Raw genomic sequence first — 18,114 nt, 5'->3', positions numbered from 1 at the left:
GGTAAGAGTCCATGGTCGCTGTGTAAGTTACTCAGCGTGCACAAATAGCGCCCAAAGGGCTTGCTCGGAGTACAGTATGTGCTTAAATACCTTACCCAATGAGGCAGGCAGGTCAACAGGTGATGGAAACAGGTGGGCTCAGAGGTTTGGAACCTGCTTTTCAGCTCACACTACGTTGTCTTAACATGTGGGTGGAACGGGTGCTTGGGGCTGTTAGTAATGAGTTGGCACTTTGCATTGAAAACACTGAATTTGCACCAAAGTTTGAAAGCCCCAGAATTTCAGGGAAGTGGTAACTTGGCAGAGAATGTTAATAATGATGGTAATTTGGTTCAAGGGATCTTGTCTGAAGCTCCAAGAGCAGGTGTGCAATGGCTGAGCATCTTCTTTTGATGTGCTTCCAACTCGGAGGGATTTCTGGCCGGGAAAAGAAACCTAAGCAAGAACAGCACCTACCTCTGCTTAGAAAGGCTGAGAGTAAAGGGGAAAAAGGGTCTGATGGGAGCAAAGTTTGCAGAGGATACTTTGAAAATAACTGATGTAGCTGCAAGAAAAACTAAAGGGTGTGGGGAATCAAGCTGCTTTATGCATTCAGAGGCCAGAAAGAGTCTTCATGCTCAAGAGCTTTGGCTAAAAAGAGCTTCATCAAAGTCAATGGACAATTAGCATGTTGGAACAAATGATGATAAAATACTGGAGCTTGAAATTGGTCCAGGGGAAGACAGAGGCGCCTAATGTTTGCCATAATTGATTCCAAGGCTCAGATGGGGGATACTGTGTGTTATAGAAACATCAATTGTTGCGCTTTCTTAATAATTTAGACTGGTCGTTTCTTTGATAATGATGTTCTCGGCAGCTGGGAAAACAACATGCTGGGTAAACACGGGGTGAAGGCGAATGGAAGTACTTGACATCAGAAGCAGGAAAGGTTGCGCTTTTTGCAGCAGCGTTAGGAGCAAACAAAAGAAAACAGAAGCATTTGGAGTCCCTTATTTAGTTATTTGTATGCAGACGGTTTCTCAATTACTTTGTGACCGCCTGGGCCGGCAGGAGACACGCTGAGGGATTTCGTGTTCCAGTTGGATATCGCCAGTAACACCCAACCTTTTCTCATTGATCTTGAGGCATTTTACAGAGTTATCCTCATTTTACAAAGGGGGAAATTGAGGTGCAGAGGCATATATTGATTCCTTGGCTGAACGTAGAACCTCATGCTCATCCTTGCTGTTTCAAAACAGTGTCATAGTAATAGTTATACCTGAAGTTCTGAATGGTGATGAAATCAGGCGTCTCATTTCTGAAGGAGGTGGAAGCTTTAGCACCCATTATGAAATCACAGATTTTCACAGAAGTTCGGAATTTGAAGTTTGGTGTGTGACAATTCGGAGTTTTGTTGGTTTGGTTTGGATTTAGATTAAAAAAAACAGCGCCTTTTATTAGACAACATTGCAGAAAATGAGAGCCATCCATATTGAGTAAACACATGGACAGCAGTCTAATTGCCCCAGATCTTCCACTAAATTCTTTCAGGAGTTAACACAAAAATCTTTTCTATATTACACTATGCAAGGCGGCTCAATATCGGGTTCCTTGTTGCCATAGCTGCAGCTCAGCAAAATGCATTTTTCTCCAGGATTTATCAACAGGGATTGCAATGTTTTAGCTGTGTGCAGCAACACACTATAGCCAGTGTCCCCGAGTTGCATATAAATTCAAACACGGGGGAGTCATTCAGATCACATTTGCGTCTCCGCATACGTGTAGCACCAGAACGGTGTCATCTGCGTGTCCATTAATGCGTCTTGTAGTGGCCACATAGAAGATCCATTTCACCAAGGAACAGAGGAAACACTTTTATCATTTGAAACCTTCGGGATTGTCGCACTAAGTTGACTTCATTTTTAATTCTTTCCTTTCCCGCTCGGCAATTCTTGTGCCAACCTCAGTTTCAGTCCCAGATCCACTCGTGAAGATCCCTGTTAGTACCACTAACATGCTTCGAGGGTCCAGGGTAACACAATTTCAGAAGACAAAGCACATATGTCAGTATTTCAACAATAGAACGTGGCAGGCTGGGAGGACTCAGATGTCCAGATGCAGCTTCTGGGCAGCTATTCCTTTGGTCCGGAGAATGATGGGGTTTTGGGCCATATCCTCAGAGTTTGGTAACAGTTTTCCAAAAGCACATTTGAACACAATAATAGCGTGCTTTCCAACGGATTAATATAATGCCAGACCTTGTCATTTCTCCTCCTTTGCCTGTTAAGTGAAAGCTGCTTGTGTTATCTGCTGGATACTCAATGGTTACAGAGAGGAAGGGTAAAGCATCGGTCTTTAACATGAATTTTGGTGTCTCAACGTTAACTATAAACCTGCATTAACCACAGAAATTACACAGAACGGAGGTGCTTTCATTAGTCTGTCATATTTTCAACTACCAAGTGTAGCTGATTCATAAGCATAATTATATTGTTCTTTCAGTCTGCTGTATGTAAAGAAAATGAAAAGCAAGCAGATGTGCTCTTAGGAAATGCCTGAAATAACCTCCACGTCTCCTTTTCCAAGACGACCCAGCACCAACAAAGGGTCAACGAGAGTCTTTAGGAAGTGGTCAAGTTGTTAAGGAAGCAGATTCATCCCTGAATTTTCTGGGACCGGTGTGATCCTTGGATAGAACGTGTTGTGTACGACAGAGACGGTTCTTTCACAGCTCGTTGCCTTCTCTTCTACTGTATATTCTCTATTAAGACGAGTAGTATTTTAAAGGATAGTCACAGCAATATCCAAGATGCTTTAAATTGAATTGTCAATGTATTTTAATGATATGCTAAGGAATAGTCACATCAAATTATGTGTTTTATATAATGCAGATAATAACTTTTCTGTCAAAACCTATTGACACAGCTTAATTTGGACTTATTAGCATCATGTTGAAACTTCTGATTGACTTTTTAAATCCCAGGCTTTGAACCTCCTTGGAAACAACCTGTAAGACAGAATAAGTCGTTGAGGCTTGGAGCTCATTTGCCAATGTTTGCATACAGTCACCAGTGATGCTGTTAGTGGGCAGACAGACAAAGAGATGGTTGTTCCCATTCATGTGGGACTATCGCCTTGTTAGAACAATGAAAGAAAGAAAATAACGGTCAGTATTTCTTGTACGTGTTTGTATTTGCGTGCTGCTCGCAGACAGATTGCGCTTTCTAGGCAAAAAGGTGTTGTGCAAAGCCATCTACCCTCTGGCTTTGTTAAATAATTCTCCGTGTTTACTATTTTCAGAGCCATTTGAAGTCCGAGCTGTACAGAGCGGAGCGTGGAGGCCGTTTAGAGTTGATACTGACAACTGCTTGAGCGCAAGTTGATTTTGGAATCCAATGGTGATAGCTCCCAAGTGCATCTGCGAATTCAACAGTCTTTTGCCTCTGAATAGCTCCCTTAAAACACTTGAGCCGATTTTAAACCACTCGGTTTTCATCCCAGCGCAAACGGGTCCACAAAGAAGGATTGCCAAGCGCACACAGGCAGTCTCAGCACTCGGGTTCCTCAGAAAGGCCTTTGAAGCGGTAAAGGTTGAGAGCTGCCTTGGTTGTGGTGACCATGAGATGGTGGAGTTCAGGATCTCATGTAACAGGAGCAGGATAGCAAGCAGAATTGCAACCCTGGATTTCAGCAGGGCAAATTTTGGCCTTTTCAGGCAATTGCTGGGGGAAATGCCATGGGCAAGGCTGCTTGAAGGTAAAGGGGCCCAAGATAGCTGGTTAGTGTTCAGGGACTGTTTCTACCGGGCACAAGATCGGAGCATCCCGACACGTAGGAAGTCAAGGACGGGAGCCAGGAGACCTGCGTGGTTAAACAGGAACTGCTGGGTAAGCTCAAGTGGAAGGGGAGAATTTATAGACCATGGAAGGAGGGGCTGGCCACTTGGGGAGAATATCAGGCTGTTGTCAGAGGGTATGGGGAGGCAACAAGGAAAGCTAAGACCTCCTTAGAGTTAAACCTGGCAAGACAGCTCAAGGACAACAGGAATAGCTCTTTCCAATACATGGCAGATAAAACTAACAGCAGAGGCAATGCAGGCCCATTGATGAACGAGGTGGGTGCCCTGGTGACAGAAGATACAGAGAAGGCAGAGTTACTGAATGCTTCTTTGTCTCTGCTCTGCTGGAGACTGTCCTGAGGAGCATATCTGGCCATATCTAAATTCTGGCAGTATTTGTTAATGATGGTCAAATGGTTCTTGCTCTGACAAAGCCTTCCATTCAGAATGATCCTTTATATGACTATGTTGTATTCTCTCTGCCTTTATTTTTTTTACTACTTTCAGAAAAGCTCCAAATCTTATTCAGTAGCAACGCCCAAGCAGAAATATCCATGAGACCTCATGTTATCCTCATTGACATCTGTGTGATACACAACAAAACCCTGGGCTGGTATAACTTGTAGGTTAGAGGAAAGTATCCAAAACACCGCGCAACATCTGCTAGAACATCAAGTAGACATTACGACTAATGAGGCTCTCCCAAATTCCTGTTTTCCGAGGGGCTGTGGAAGCGAATAATGCTGCAAAATGTGAAGCGCTAAAGGGCAGCACTTGTGGCTTGTCACTCTTTTAGCCCCCGTTTACCAGAGGTGCTCGACAGCTTAAAATGTGCCATGGTCTGCACTAAAAGCTGAAATTTTGCCTTCTGCTTACTCTGGGCCAAATTGCCAGCTCTGTACGCTACAGAACTCTATTAATTTCAAGAGGATTGCATGGGATGGAAGTGCAGGCAGCCCATGATTTTCAGGCTCCAGCGCACTAAATTTGAAGTGTAGCTGAGATGCGGAATGGAGCTGGTTGGCACGACATGCCTTCATTAGCAGTAAATGCGTGTGCCAGAGTCTGGGCCATGAGGCATTTGTTTCAAACGCTGGGTCTTAACAGTAGCAATCACATAAATAATTCAAGTGTTGTGATGTCTGAACCGAAGTTTAATGTTGGAATCTACAATTCGGCCTGGTGATTGAGTACCTCTTTAACATGTTGGCCATCGCTTTTCCAATGTTCCTCTTGAACTCAGAGATATTTCCCAAAACTAGAGTCCCGGCCTGTTTGGACACCCGTTGCACAGGCAATAGTGGATCCCAAAGCCCCGAAAAGCTACACAGATCAGATGTGCGTGTCAGATTTGCTTCTCCCCCTCCCACCTTTGCCTGGTGGGTGAAGGATGTGGGGATATTAATCGTTCTGTACTAAGCAAAGCGCAAAGGTTTGTGCTGTAGGTCCGTGTGGTTGTAAAGCTGGGGCAGCCGGAGCTGCAGATGTGGGGCGAGTATCTCGCAGATACTCCTGCGCTGGGGTTTCCTTTCTGTTACCTTGGCTGTTGGAGGGGCCATCCTGCACATTGAAGGTGGGTTTGTTCCCTGGTACTTACACCTCTGGGGTAAAGGAGATAAAATGGCAGTGCTTTCCCCCAATCGTTCGTATTCTTTTGCGTCTTTCAGCTTCAACTCCTACTGTTTTTTCAGTGAAGACCCAAACCAGTGGACACAGCCAGTGGAAAACGTCATTTCCTCTCGTATCCATTCCTAATTCTAATCCCTAATTCATCATCCCTCATGCATTTTTTATTGTTCTGTATGTGAGTAGCTCGGAATCCGTAGTACTCACGAGTGGTTTAGAGAATAATCTCTAGGGTTCATATCCACCGCTCGCTCTCCTAAAGCCCTTTCCTGAGAGGCTGGCTGTGTGTTCCTAAGACTTCGCTCTTCAGAACCTGTTTGTACAAATCAATGTAATACTCCTAACATTGTACAAAAGCAAATTAGATTTATATGAAAGAGTTCAATGAACAGCATTTTGAATGGGATCCATAATGAGCTTTTTAATTAAATGAATATAGTCATTTCATAGAGGCAGTTCTCATTAGCGTGGCAATATTGAGATGACCATTTCCTTCTAATTGCATTGCGTATTTATGTAAGAGGCTCTGGTTTAGGTTTGATTTGAATAGATTGATATGCAATTGCGTCTTGACACCTAGTGCACATACAAAAGGTAAAATAGCTCTGTTTTCTAAATGAAGCTGTTAAATATTCAGTTGAACAAATGACACTTGCTCCCTGTAGCTTGTCTTAGTTGGTTCATGGACACATGGCAGCGTTTATCTGTTGCACTTCTTTTGCCCAGTAGGGTGAATTTCATTAAACTCTTTACCCAAATTAATACCATTTTTTGCGTGATTTAGTCTTGTTCCAGAAGGAGGGGTCCTGTACTGGTCACTGAATTACCTCAGTAGCCAGTTCTTTAAATGCTGATGTGTGTTCAGGAATTGAACATCTGGATTCCACATGTTTTTCTGTCATCAAAGTCTAAAACCACCCTCAGCCTCCAGGTGGTGAGTGGTTCAAACAGTTAAACCCGTGAAACGTCTCTGCTTCAGTGGCACAGCTGCACGAGCGCTTTCATAGGACCAGCTAAAAATGTCAAAGCGCAATTTAAAAATGTTAATTAAGTTTCAATCTTTGTGGACAACATTGTTAATCACAGTAACTGAGTAAAACAGCAACCCTTGGTGTTCCCTGTGTCACATCATATCGAAGAACGATTCGTTCTCCCTCCTGTCACTTCACCTCTAGTCCGTCTTTCCATGGGAAAACAAGTCACTTAATATTGGTTCTTTGGTCAGAAACTATTGTCAAACATCCAATATTAGCTGATCAATTTGATCTTAATTTTTCCTCTTTTTTTTTCCGGGCTTTAATTATCACTGTTGTTTTGATATGTCCTGAAGGCTGTGTGCTTTTCAGGCACGAAGGTTCAATGTTTTACGTGATAAACCAGCGTGGAGGAGGTGTCCCGCTCCAGAAGAGATGTGGCAGTGGCTGGTACATGGACATCATGTTGGGAAGAGTAGCAACGGCTGTTCCGTTTGGGGTGCGAGTCGGTACTGATGTACTGCTCCTCGCTTTGGGAACGCTGGCTTTGTCATATCTGGGTGTTCAGCAAAAGCAGAGGAGGGGGGACAATGAGGAGAAGGCGAGAGGAGTGTTATTGACTTTTTACCTTTTATTCCCATCTTCCTAATCCCATTCCTGCCCTCCCAGTGCCACTTCATGTATCTCAGCATCTCTTCACTCAGGATCTTGGTCCCCCAGCTGCTTTCAGCATCACTCACACGTTGGGTATGTCCGGCCTGGATAACAATGCTCAGTGTAGCCCAGACCTTTATGCTATGCCAACGATTCTTAAATTCCTTCAAATATATTTCCCTTTGCTCATTATATCACCTCTGAGCTTTTTGACATATACAGGAGCTTACTGCCGCATCCGCTGGGTTTTACTTACAGCACTGTTGCCTTCTGATGTTTTCCCCCTTTAATTATTTCCATTACTCTGAGCCGACATACATTATTTCTCTCAGCTGTCAAGCCCTTGCAGAGGGTTTTATCCCGCTAACCATAATAACATTTCTTCTTTTCTTCTTTTCTTTTTATTGAAGTTGTAGCTTAAATCATACTTGCTTTGTTCTCACCCAATAAAGGAGGATGCTAACAAGGCTTCCAGTGAGCGCATGTGTATCCTAAATGCATTTTGCACATCTGCTTTTAAACTGTCTAAATGAGAAGTGGAAACCATTTGGGGGAAAACAAACAAAACCCAATACAACCCCCACACCCTGGATTGTCCTTTAGTTTACATCAGGTACATTTATTTGGATATAGGAAGGTAAGTGTGCGGCGTGGCGTTCACACGAGGAATTCCCAGCCCTCAGCGTGGCAGGAATTGCCCTTGCACAGAAGCGTCTGTGTCTCAGAGCGCTGTGCGATTGTTTCTGAAGTTGGTGCGCGGAGGATTTGGACGTGGGGAGGCGATGAGAGCCGAACCGCAGCGCACACCGGAGCCCGCGCCGCCGCTTTGGTGCCTGGGGCCATCAAAACATGCATTGGCAGGAGCGGAGGAGGAGGAGGAGGAGGAACATCCCGTCCCACTGATTTAGGAGTCGCACAGGCTTTCTGCAGATTCGGCGGTTGATCCGAGCTCTGCTTTATCTTGCTTTTTTCTAAATATTTTTTGGATGTATTGAAGTGTTTAAATTGGATACCTCCAATAGAGCCATTTCAGATCAATGTATGACTTTAAAACTTTGCTTTTGGTATCAGTGCCTCCATATAACCTTTATTTGACATGCGTGTAACAGCCTCGATGCTTCAAGGGAAACACAAATGCTAAGGAACAGTTGCCAATCCTGTGGTTGCTCGTTGCTACCGAGACTTGACCGGGATTATTTCAGTATTGGGATGCTGCAGGGTAAGTTCCATTGAAAATGGGTCTGTTCTTTCAGAATTTTACCTTTGGGGATTTATTCATTGTTTGGATTTTCTATAGATCTTTACAAAGTGTTTATCTGTGCTGGTGTAAGAATCTAATAGTCAATTATGTTTGGTACAGGTAAAGAACTTTACAGTAGTTCACTGATAAAATTAGTTTGAAAAATGAGGTTTTGCAACTTTTTGTTTGTTGTCCTCTTCTGAGGACAAATTGTTGAAAGCTATCGGAATGGAAGGCCTTTAATTAACTAACTTTTGTCTCCATCTACTGCCTTTCACAACTGGGACCTCCGAGTTGGATCAGCTTTAATTAAACGTTCTCAACACCTCCATAAGATGGCCAGGCCTGATAGTGAACATATTGAAGAGGGGATTTCCAGAATCCCACTTTGCGCTTGCTCTCCTCTGCCTGAAGTTGACAATCACTATTCTCAGCGACTTGAATTAGAGCAGCTGGAAGTGAAAACCGAATGGGTTTTGTTTGCAAATCTTGCTCTAAATGAAATATCACGCTCATGCGATGGTCAGGGGTGGAAATTAAAGTCCAGGATCTGCTCTTGGACCGAAAGCAGTGGATCGGGGCACCAGAGAACTGATTTCAAAGGCACTGACCTCTTGCAAAGTGTGCGGGGGAAGGGTGGCGATTGTTTTACAAAACCAGCACTTTTAGTATTTCCTTCTGGTTTTCTCAGGGGGGACATTTTCAACTTCCATCAGTTCTTCAGCCCTCTGAAGTATTGGCGCGTACAGAGGGGTTTTTATGTGGTTTTCCCCCGCCCTAAATTGCTCATTCTGATGTATAATGATGCTGTAGAATGATAAGTGGCAATAATACTTTCTTGCAAGATCCTGTGAGCCTGGCTCTATTCGCAATGCATCCATGGCGGGTAATATTGGCGTTTTCCAGCTCTGTCTGCAATAGAGAAGAATCTGCTGTGCAATGGCCCCGAGTTACGGGTATCATTACAGACAAAATACAAACATCGCTCTTATTTTGTACTCTTTACAACACAGAGCTTCCTAAATTATGATTTGTAGGTCACCGATGGTTCGTGGCGAGATCGCTGTTCTGTAAGATCAGCCCCTCCTCCTTATTTGGAGCAACAATACTCCAGACATAGAACTGTGTTTATCTCGGATACCTTCTTAACATCACTGCACAAGCAAGTGCTGTATATGTAGCACTGTCATCTGATCATCCCCAAGAGGAGCGGCTGGAGGATTGTGAAAGAAGAAAAGGATCGGAATGGTTCCTAATGCTGTCACAGCTGAGAGAAGGGGAAGATACTAAATAAGATACTAAAAGCCTCACTCTAATCCTGGTCAAAGATCAATCTCTTAATCTTTCTGACAGTGCAAACTGAGTCACCATCTGAATAAAATTTAAAACCACTGAACCACTGGTAAGAGAAAGAAGTGGGAATAGTGTCTTTGGTTTGGTTGCTCCGGATGTTTGGATGCTCTGTGCTGATACTCTCAGTAAATCACGGTCCTGGTCAGTACTGGCTATAGGGAGAAACAAAACTGGAATCCAGGCCCACTCTGAAAGTTTTCTGAACTCGGAATCGTTTTTTGAAGATTCATGAGAGTTGTGGTTTCAGAAGGAGAATGTGCTGCAGATTTTGGAAGGTTTGTAGCAGATCGCTGTGGAGTGAGCGCTCGTTTGACCCCAACAATAGGAAAAGGCTGCGGACAACTTAACCACTTTGCTTTCATAGACGAGGTGACGATTTTCCTTCAAACCTGGGTTCACATCACTGTGAGCCTGTCTGTAGTTGCAGAAATCAAATTTTAAAATATCTTAAGTCTGTAAATGTTCAACCTCTGCTTAGCCCCAAGATCTCATTAATTGGGCAGAGTAGGGGAAAGGGACCTGGGGGTCCTGGGGACAGCAGGGTGACCATGAGCCAGCACTGGGCCCTTGTGGCCAGGAAGCCAATGGTACCTGGGGTGGGTTAGAAGGGGGTGGTCAGTAGGTCAGAGAGGTTCTCCTGCCCCTCTGCTCTGCCCTGGGGAGACCACACCTGGAATATTGTGTCCAGCTGTGGCCCCTCAGTTCCAGCAGGACAGGGAACTGCTGCAGAGAGTCCAGCGCAGGGCAACAAAGATGCTGAAGGGAGTGGAGCATCTCCTGGGTGAGGAAAGGCTGAGGGAGCTGGGGCTCTGGAGCTGGACAAGAGGAGACTGAGGGGGGACTCATTCATGTTTCCAGATATCTAAAGGGGGAGTGTCAGGAGGATGGAGCCAGGCTCTTCTGGGTGACAACCAGTGATAGGACAAGGGGCAATGGGTTCAAACTGGAACACAAGAGGTTCCACTTAAATTTGAGAAGAAACTTGTTCCTGGTGAGGGTGGCAGAGCCTGGCCCAGGCTGCCCAGGGGGTTGTGGAGTCTCCTTCTGTGCAGACATTCCAACCCGCCTGGACACCTTCCTGTGTAACCTCATCTGGGTGTTCCTGCTCCATGGGGGGATTGCACTGGATGAGCTTGCCAGGGCCTTTCCAATCCCTGACATTCTGGGATTCTGCGATTCTGTAATTTACCTCTCGTAGCCTTACGAAGCACGTAAAACCATGTCTGCTTCTGCAAGGATGTGCAGGGCAGAGAATTTATGTTCTTCTAGAGGCTGAAATCCTATTTCCCAATAGGCAGATGAGTCTGCTGAGACAGGGATAACAGAGCATGGAATTAGCAGGAACACAGGTGAGCAGAGATGCTCTGAACTCTCATGCAATTACTTGTTTCTTTAGAGCAGAAAGATGATGACTACGATTACTGAGGGAGATGGTATCACTTCATAGTTAATTTAATGCTTCTGATAGCTCGGGTACAAGTATCACAGTGTCTGTTGTAATTGAGAATAGATGGTGCGAGCTGGAATGGATTTAGATAGTGCTTTCTCCAGGATGGGGTGTAGGAATGATATTATTTTATCTTATTCCAGACTGACTTAATGCATCTCAGTTTAAACTAACTTCAGTTTTTCAAAGAGCCACATCTCCCCTGGTTTATACCTTTTTTGACCGCTAGGAATCAGAAGTATATTAACAGAGCATGGCAAACACTCGGTATCTGTTACAACAGGCATTTTGTATTTCACATATCCCTGTGAGCTTCAGGCTTCGAGTTCGGCCGCGTCAACCAGCAAAAGCATAAAGAAATTCCAATACCTGCTTCACCCATTCCAGAAAAAAGCTGGAGAGTTACAATTGTAGATGGCAGAGAGGACGTTTTCCACTTCTTGCTACCGCTTCTCATCCTTTATGCCCACACGATTTCTGGAAAGAGCAGATGGAAGATCTTGCATGGGGATAGTTGGTGTTCGCAAAGCATCAGTGGTGCACACGGCCGGGCTCACAAGTCGTCATTTTCTGTTGGTTTTCCTCATTTTCATTCAAACAAGTAGAATGACAGAATTGCAGCTTATTCCTCGCTGTCCGTCTCCAAAATGGATTGATCTCAAAAGGCATTTGGTGAAGGTGGATCTCTAGTTCTGCTGTAGGGCAGAGAAGAAATTTCATAGTATATATGGTAACCATTCATCATAGGAAGTAGCGGAAACAGGCTTCAAAAAATTCAGATAGGCACCTAATGGTGCTTTTAAAACCAAAAATTATCTCCAATAACTGCAGATCTGCCATTGCAAGCACACAGGAGTCGGACAGTTTGAATTGCACGGTGTCCTTGTGAACGGTGTAAAGATGTGCAATTACAGACAATAAAACATCCCTGTAAACTTGACCGTAGGTCTCTTAAACTTTATTACTGATGTGGTTTAATTTTCCATTATTCTTTTCTTACCAAAGTAAATGGCTTCCCAGGTTTCTGGCAGGAGATTAGAAAACAGCTCAAGTTGAGCGTTTCTAAGGCGTCTTAGTGAATTTACTACATCTTTCCTTAGATACCTGGAACCTTTTTCATTTCTCCACTGCTGAGGCCCTTTTTACAGTTCTGTCAATGTTCCCAGTTGAACTGAATAATTTACCCTTTTAAACTGACAGCAGCTGTCATTATGAAAATTGCAGGGCCAACTTTGACAGGATTCACACAATGGGGGAACTGAAACTTTTAGCAGCTTCGAGAAAGCCCAGACTTCTCCGCACGGCTTGTCAGTCGGTACATGAGCTCATCTCCGCCTTGGGAAACATGTGGCAGATCAGAAGATTATATGTGACAGATCTGAAACGGCACTGATGGCATCCTCACCAATAATATCTCCGGGAGGGGTGGATAATGAAGAAATTGTTAAAAATTGGGTGAGCACTTTACATATTGAAGGGCGCTTGGTGTTTGTGGCCATCTGTTTAGAATTCATTCCTTTTCCGTGGGCAAAACGTTCGCAGTTGTTAATTATCCGGAGATTTGCTGCTCTCTTTCTGCAAATGGTTCTTGGGTTTGAAAGCTTCTTGGAGTTGCAAACGTTGTGTCCTTTCATATTCGTTGGTGATATTAGGGGTTAGTGGTGGCGTTTTTGAGTTGTCTGGTGCTATAAATGGGTTACGCTTCAGGTTTTTCCACTCTGGCTGAGGGTAGTGTCAAAAATACTGAGAATATTCGAAATATATTGGGTTTCCTGAAGGTTCTGGAGTTGGTGGGTTGTGTCCGTCACGAGTGCGGGACAAGGAGGAGGCCCAAATATTATAGAGGGTTTCAACTCTTGTGTTTTCTGGTCTAAGATACAAAACGCAGCCTGAACTGAATGCTGTGCAATGGGAAGCAAAAGGCACAAATTGCTTTAGCCTTCTTGTCAGCATCTTTAAAGTTTATCCTTCAGTGTGTCATCCTGTTCCTTTGAGTCTATCTTTAGGCTTCCCTCCCTGTCTGAGCCAGCAGAAGCGCTTTTGTTATCGCTTCTTAGTGTTTAAGAGCACATCAGGAAAGAAAATAACCCCTTTCTGACTGTGTTCGTGCAGGGGAATGGAGAGACGGCCATTTAGAAACATTGCGCTTGTGCCTTGTCTTGCAATATACCCCTAATCGTTCTCTTTGTAACAAATCCAGCGCTGCTTGCTGCAGCGTCACCCTTCCCAAACCCAACGTTGATACAGCAAATCGTTAAGGGATATTCATGGTATGTTGTGTTTTTATGGAGCAAACCTTCAAAAGAAAAATCCCACCGAATGAGACCAATGTTCTTATGTAATATAAATACTGAAATGAATGGGTTATGAGCGCTAAAACCAAATCATTTCATCTCAACAAACCCAAATGTCTGGATATTCTCCCGATGAAACGGGAAGCCTCGAACCAAACATTTTCCCTTATGCAATCGCTCTGCCAGTACAGACACGTTTCCGTGAAGTGTTTTCAGTTTAATGACATTGTACCTTCTGACAAGAAGCTGTTCCTGAACCACGTGTGCTCATCCTCTGAAGAGCCAGGATTGGGATACTTGGAATAGTTTTCTTTCAAGTGCACACTATAAAACCCAAACTGTTCAGTTTAGCAGTTTGAGATCAAAGCAACGTCCTTTCAATAATTAAGAGAAGAAAGAAGGTTCCTGAGGCTGCCCGGGGTCTGCAGCTCCGTATCAGGCGCTAATGAAACCCGTTATGCTGATGGTTTTGCTGACGATCTCCATAGTTACCTTTCCCCAGGAGACCTGATCAGACCATGGCTCTTCCCATAACCATCCACTTCAACACAGGAGCAAGATTTCTCATCCTCCAAAAAGTTACTCATTTCCCAATTGTTTTTCTCAATTTTCTTCTGAAAAAACCATCCATCTTCAATGCAGAACAGCTGTAAAGTGTCAAACCTGTTGTAAAGGTGCAGAGGGATTAAGGAACAGCCCAGTGAGCTGAATAGCTGGAGTTTGGCTGGGGACGGGCTGAGCGAGGGTGTTTGCACTGGATCAATTAGCGCGGGCAGAACGAGGAGCAGGTAACGCTTCCCTACTACCGGCATCGCACATTGGCAGCTCTGCGGAACGATTCCTGTTGGCATCGTAGAGCAATGAGCGCGTTGCGGGAGGTGTTCATTATCCAACTGCACCGACTCCGAGTGATTAACATCACGTTATGGTTTTTAGAAGTATTGTAGCAATTTGAGTGGCTCTGCCTTGGGTAATTGTGTTTGTTTCTTTATGTTAAATTTACGAGTGCTTTATGCCTTCTCCCCATGCGCTTGCAGATTTTCCATGGTAATTTGCAAAATAACCCTGATTGCTCTTTCAAAACTCCTTTCAACTTGCTGGCTGGAAAAAGTCTGAAATGGTATTTGCTTGATGCGGACGGTTCATCATGTGGCTACTGATGCTTCCCCACCATCCTTGTGGTTTCCATCATCCTCAGCGCAACCATTTGGATGAGCGGGTAGTGAGGTGACTGCGAACTGGCTGAAGGGAAGAAGCCAGAGAGTCGTGGTCAATGGGCAGAGTCCAGTTGAGGCCTGGATCTAGTGCAGTGCCTCAGGGGGCAGTGCTGGGGCCGGTGTTATTCAATATATTCATCAATGATTTGGGCGAGGGAATAGAGTGACTGTCAGCAAGATTGCTGATGACACCAAGCTGGGAGGAGTGGCTGACACACCAGAGGCTGTGCTGCCATCAGAGACCTGGACAGGCTGGAGAGTTGGGCAGGGAAACATTGAATGAAATAGAACAAGGGCAAGTGTAGAGTCTTGTATCTGGGTAGGAACAACCCCAAGTTCCAGTATAAGTTGAGGAATGACCTATTAGAGAGCAGTGTAGGGGAAAGGGACCTGGGGGTCCTGGGGACAGCAGGGTGACCATGAGCCAGCACTGGGCCCTTGTGGCCAGGAAGCCAATGGTACCTGGGGTGGGTTAGAAGGGGGTGGTCAGTAGGTCAGAGAGGTTCTCCTGCCCCTCTGCTCTGCCCTGGGGAGACCACACCTGGAATATTGTGTCCAGTTGTGGCCCCTCAGTTCCAGCAGGACAGGGAACTGCTGCAGGGAGTCCAGCGCAGGGCAACAAAGATGCTGAAGGGAGTGGAGCATCTCCCGGGTGAGGAAAGGCTGAGGGAGCTGGGGCTCTGGAGCTGGACAAGAGGAGACTGAGGGGGGACTCATTCATGTTTCCAGATATCTAAAGGGGGAGTGTCAGGAGGATGGAGCCAGGCTCTTCTCGGTGACAACCAGTGATAGGACAAGGGGTAATGGGTTTGAACAGGAACACAAAAGGTTCCACTTAAATTTGGGAAGAAACTTCTTCATGGTGAGGGTGACAGACACTGGAACAGGCTGCCCAGGGAGGATGGGGTGAAAAACCAGGTGCTTGGGGATCTCTGTTTGGAATATGATCTGTTGTTATGAATTGGATGTCAGTTGTTGACCAGTATAAGCTCTTAATAGTTAAATGTTGCCTTTGCCTGTGTGGACAAAAATGAACTCCTTAAATCAAGAGGGTAATTAATTCTCTTGACAAGCTTTGAAAATGCTCAATTGAGATTTTAGCCCTGGTAGATATGAGTTGACAATTTGCATTTTCTTCTCCCACCCCCTCGTGAAAAACAACATCTTGCTGGCTCGGATTGTTAAGATGGACAAATCCCCGTCACGCCAAGAAATGAGATTGTGGTTTAATATGTAATAAAAACTTTGGAAACAACTCCTTCCAGTGCTTCCAGAGCTTGGAAATTCATCTCTGTTTTTCTGCTTTAGGCATCAACTTTCAGAAATCTCACTGGTCCTTTGTTCTAAAACGTGTCATGAGGTTTTGTTCCTAGTTCTGCCGTTGCCTGTCTGTGGTAACTTCAAGGAAATGATTTCCCTTTTGGGTACAAAATAGACCCATTTAGGTCCCAAGGCCGGGGTCGCCCTCTGGCTCAGTTCACCTGTTACTCGGCAAAAGGTTTGGGGTTTTTTAGCCAGATTCAGTTGTTGAATAGAAATGCTGATTTCCATTCTTGAACCAGAAAACTCTTCTCAGGAGAGTCCTCCATTATATAGACTGAATGCCATGAAGATGGTCCCTTTTTCTATAATTGGGCTCAGAATGGTTGGGAGCCAAGTTACATCGGGTATATTGTAAAACAGCCTAATAAAAATGACTTATTTAATGACAGTAGGGAGTAATTAGGGTGTTTAATTTAGGGAGGGAAATCTCACTACAAAATGAATTGTTATTTTTATGTTTCGTTATTCATTAAAAATATGACAACATATTTTCACGAAGATTAAAAGAAGCGTGCAAGATAAGCTGTGCAGAAGTACAAGGAAACAGCGATCGGCACGTGACAAGGAAAGAAGAACCTTAGTGAATCCTATAGAAAACATCAGGGGGAAGAGGAGTGGTTTGTGCAGGAATCTGATCCCAGTGCTGCCTTCACACAACGCTCACAGTAACTCTGGCGTGGATTTGAGGTAACATTGGAGTCCTGAATGCAATCAGACAAATATATTAATTAGATAGATGACACAGACATGAGGACTGTACCCTCCGAATGGCAGGCACTGATTTCCTTTTGTGTTGGGAGAATGACTAAGATTTACTCTAAGTGGCTTCAGGCAGGTGCAGTGCTGTTTATTAGCCTGGATGGATATCTGTAGCGGCTCTTGCTGTACTTACAACCTGTATAAAACCACAAGAGTCAATATCCTGTCACCTGTGCCAACCACCAAGGTTCACATCTCGCTATTTGTAGGAACTGCATCACCGCACACGTGGGGCTGTGTCAGGACAAGGCTCCTTTGATGTGGGACTGGAACTGTGAAACAGCATCAGGGCTTTGATCGTCGACTCGCTGTGTAATTGTGTCACTTATCTCCCTTGTGCTAAAGGTGCCCACTTCGGAAATCCCAGAATTGCTGTTCACAATTGCCAGGCAGAATTGTGAGGCTAAAGAGAACTAAAAGTCACTAGAACATAACTGCCGCCTTCTTCTGCACGTTCAAAATGCAATCGAGGGCTATAATGTGATTTATCTGTAGTCACAAATAAAGAGCTCATATCCAAAGAGCAACCGTTGGAATTCTAAACCCAAGCTGGCTTGTGCAGCAAGCCTTAAGCCCGGTTTAGCACACCCTGCCCGACAGCCTTTGCAGCGCACCTGATGTGCAGCTGCTAACTGGTTAACTGGTTAACTTCTGTTCTCATGGAGGGATTTGATAGGCTGGCATGAGGCAAATGAGGTTGAAATTAATTATCATCAGGTGTTGTTGTTCTTATATTTTGTGACCCATGCACTCCTGCACAAAGGGCACTTGAGGGTCCTGCTTGCAATGGCTTTGTGCAATTAGCCAGGTGAGTTTTAGTGGCCTTTTCAGCGTGGTAAATGCCAGTAACATAGATCAAAACCGTGATTATAGTGAACTAAATATGGAAGACAAGTGTCTGACTTCCCCCCTTCAGTTCTATTAGGTGATACCTCAGAATTATCTGTGCCTTTATTGTCAGTTTTTGTCACCTTCCTTCCTCCCTCCCCTTATTACTATATAAGTAATACTGTAGTCATCATAATAAAGCGACTTGGCTTAATTTCATATTAATATTACCGTTTTACTACCTGAGACACTTTACATATGTAGCCTACATACCTTCCTTTTATTTATTCCTCTTCTGTCCATGTCCATTGGAAGCCTGTGGCATTTTAATCTCTCAGATTTTAAGGAGATAAATCTCATGTGACAGTCCCTGTGTTCTGCATTTGGGCTACAGTTGCAGTGAGGGACTCTGATTGTTAAACTAACTGATAAAATAAGATGATTTTAAAAGAATAGTTGAGTCTTGGTGCTGCCGGTGCACATTGCTAATAATGTGTGTGGAGTGGGCAGGATGAGTCAGGATCTCTACTAAAAGATACGGTATATTTAGGGGTCATGCGCTTCCTTAGTAATGTGTGAGTA

At 44.4% G+C, this 18,114-nt stretch overlaps 1 protein-coding gene across 9 annotated transcripts in view; it reads left to right on the top strand.

Moving 5' to 3' along the window:
* Positions 1 to 18,114, top strand: part of LRRTM4 (leucine rich repeat transmembrane neuronal 4) — a 308,260-nt gene that overhangs the window by 224,661 nt on the left and 65,485 nt on the right. The gene's annotated exons all lie outside the window — the stretch shown is intronic.

This window comes from Columba livia, chromosome 25, assembly GCF_036013475.1.
Source record: "Columba livia isolate bColLiv1 breed racing homer chromosome 25, bColLiv1.pat.W.v2, whole genome shotgun sequence".
In the NCBI taxonomy this organism is placed as follows: domain Eukaryota; kingdom Metazoa; phylum Chordata; class Aves; order Columbiformes; family Columbidae; genus Columba; species Columba livia.
This window is presented reverse-complemented; position numbering and strand designations above follow the sequence as displayed.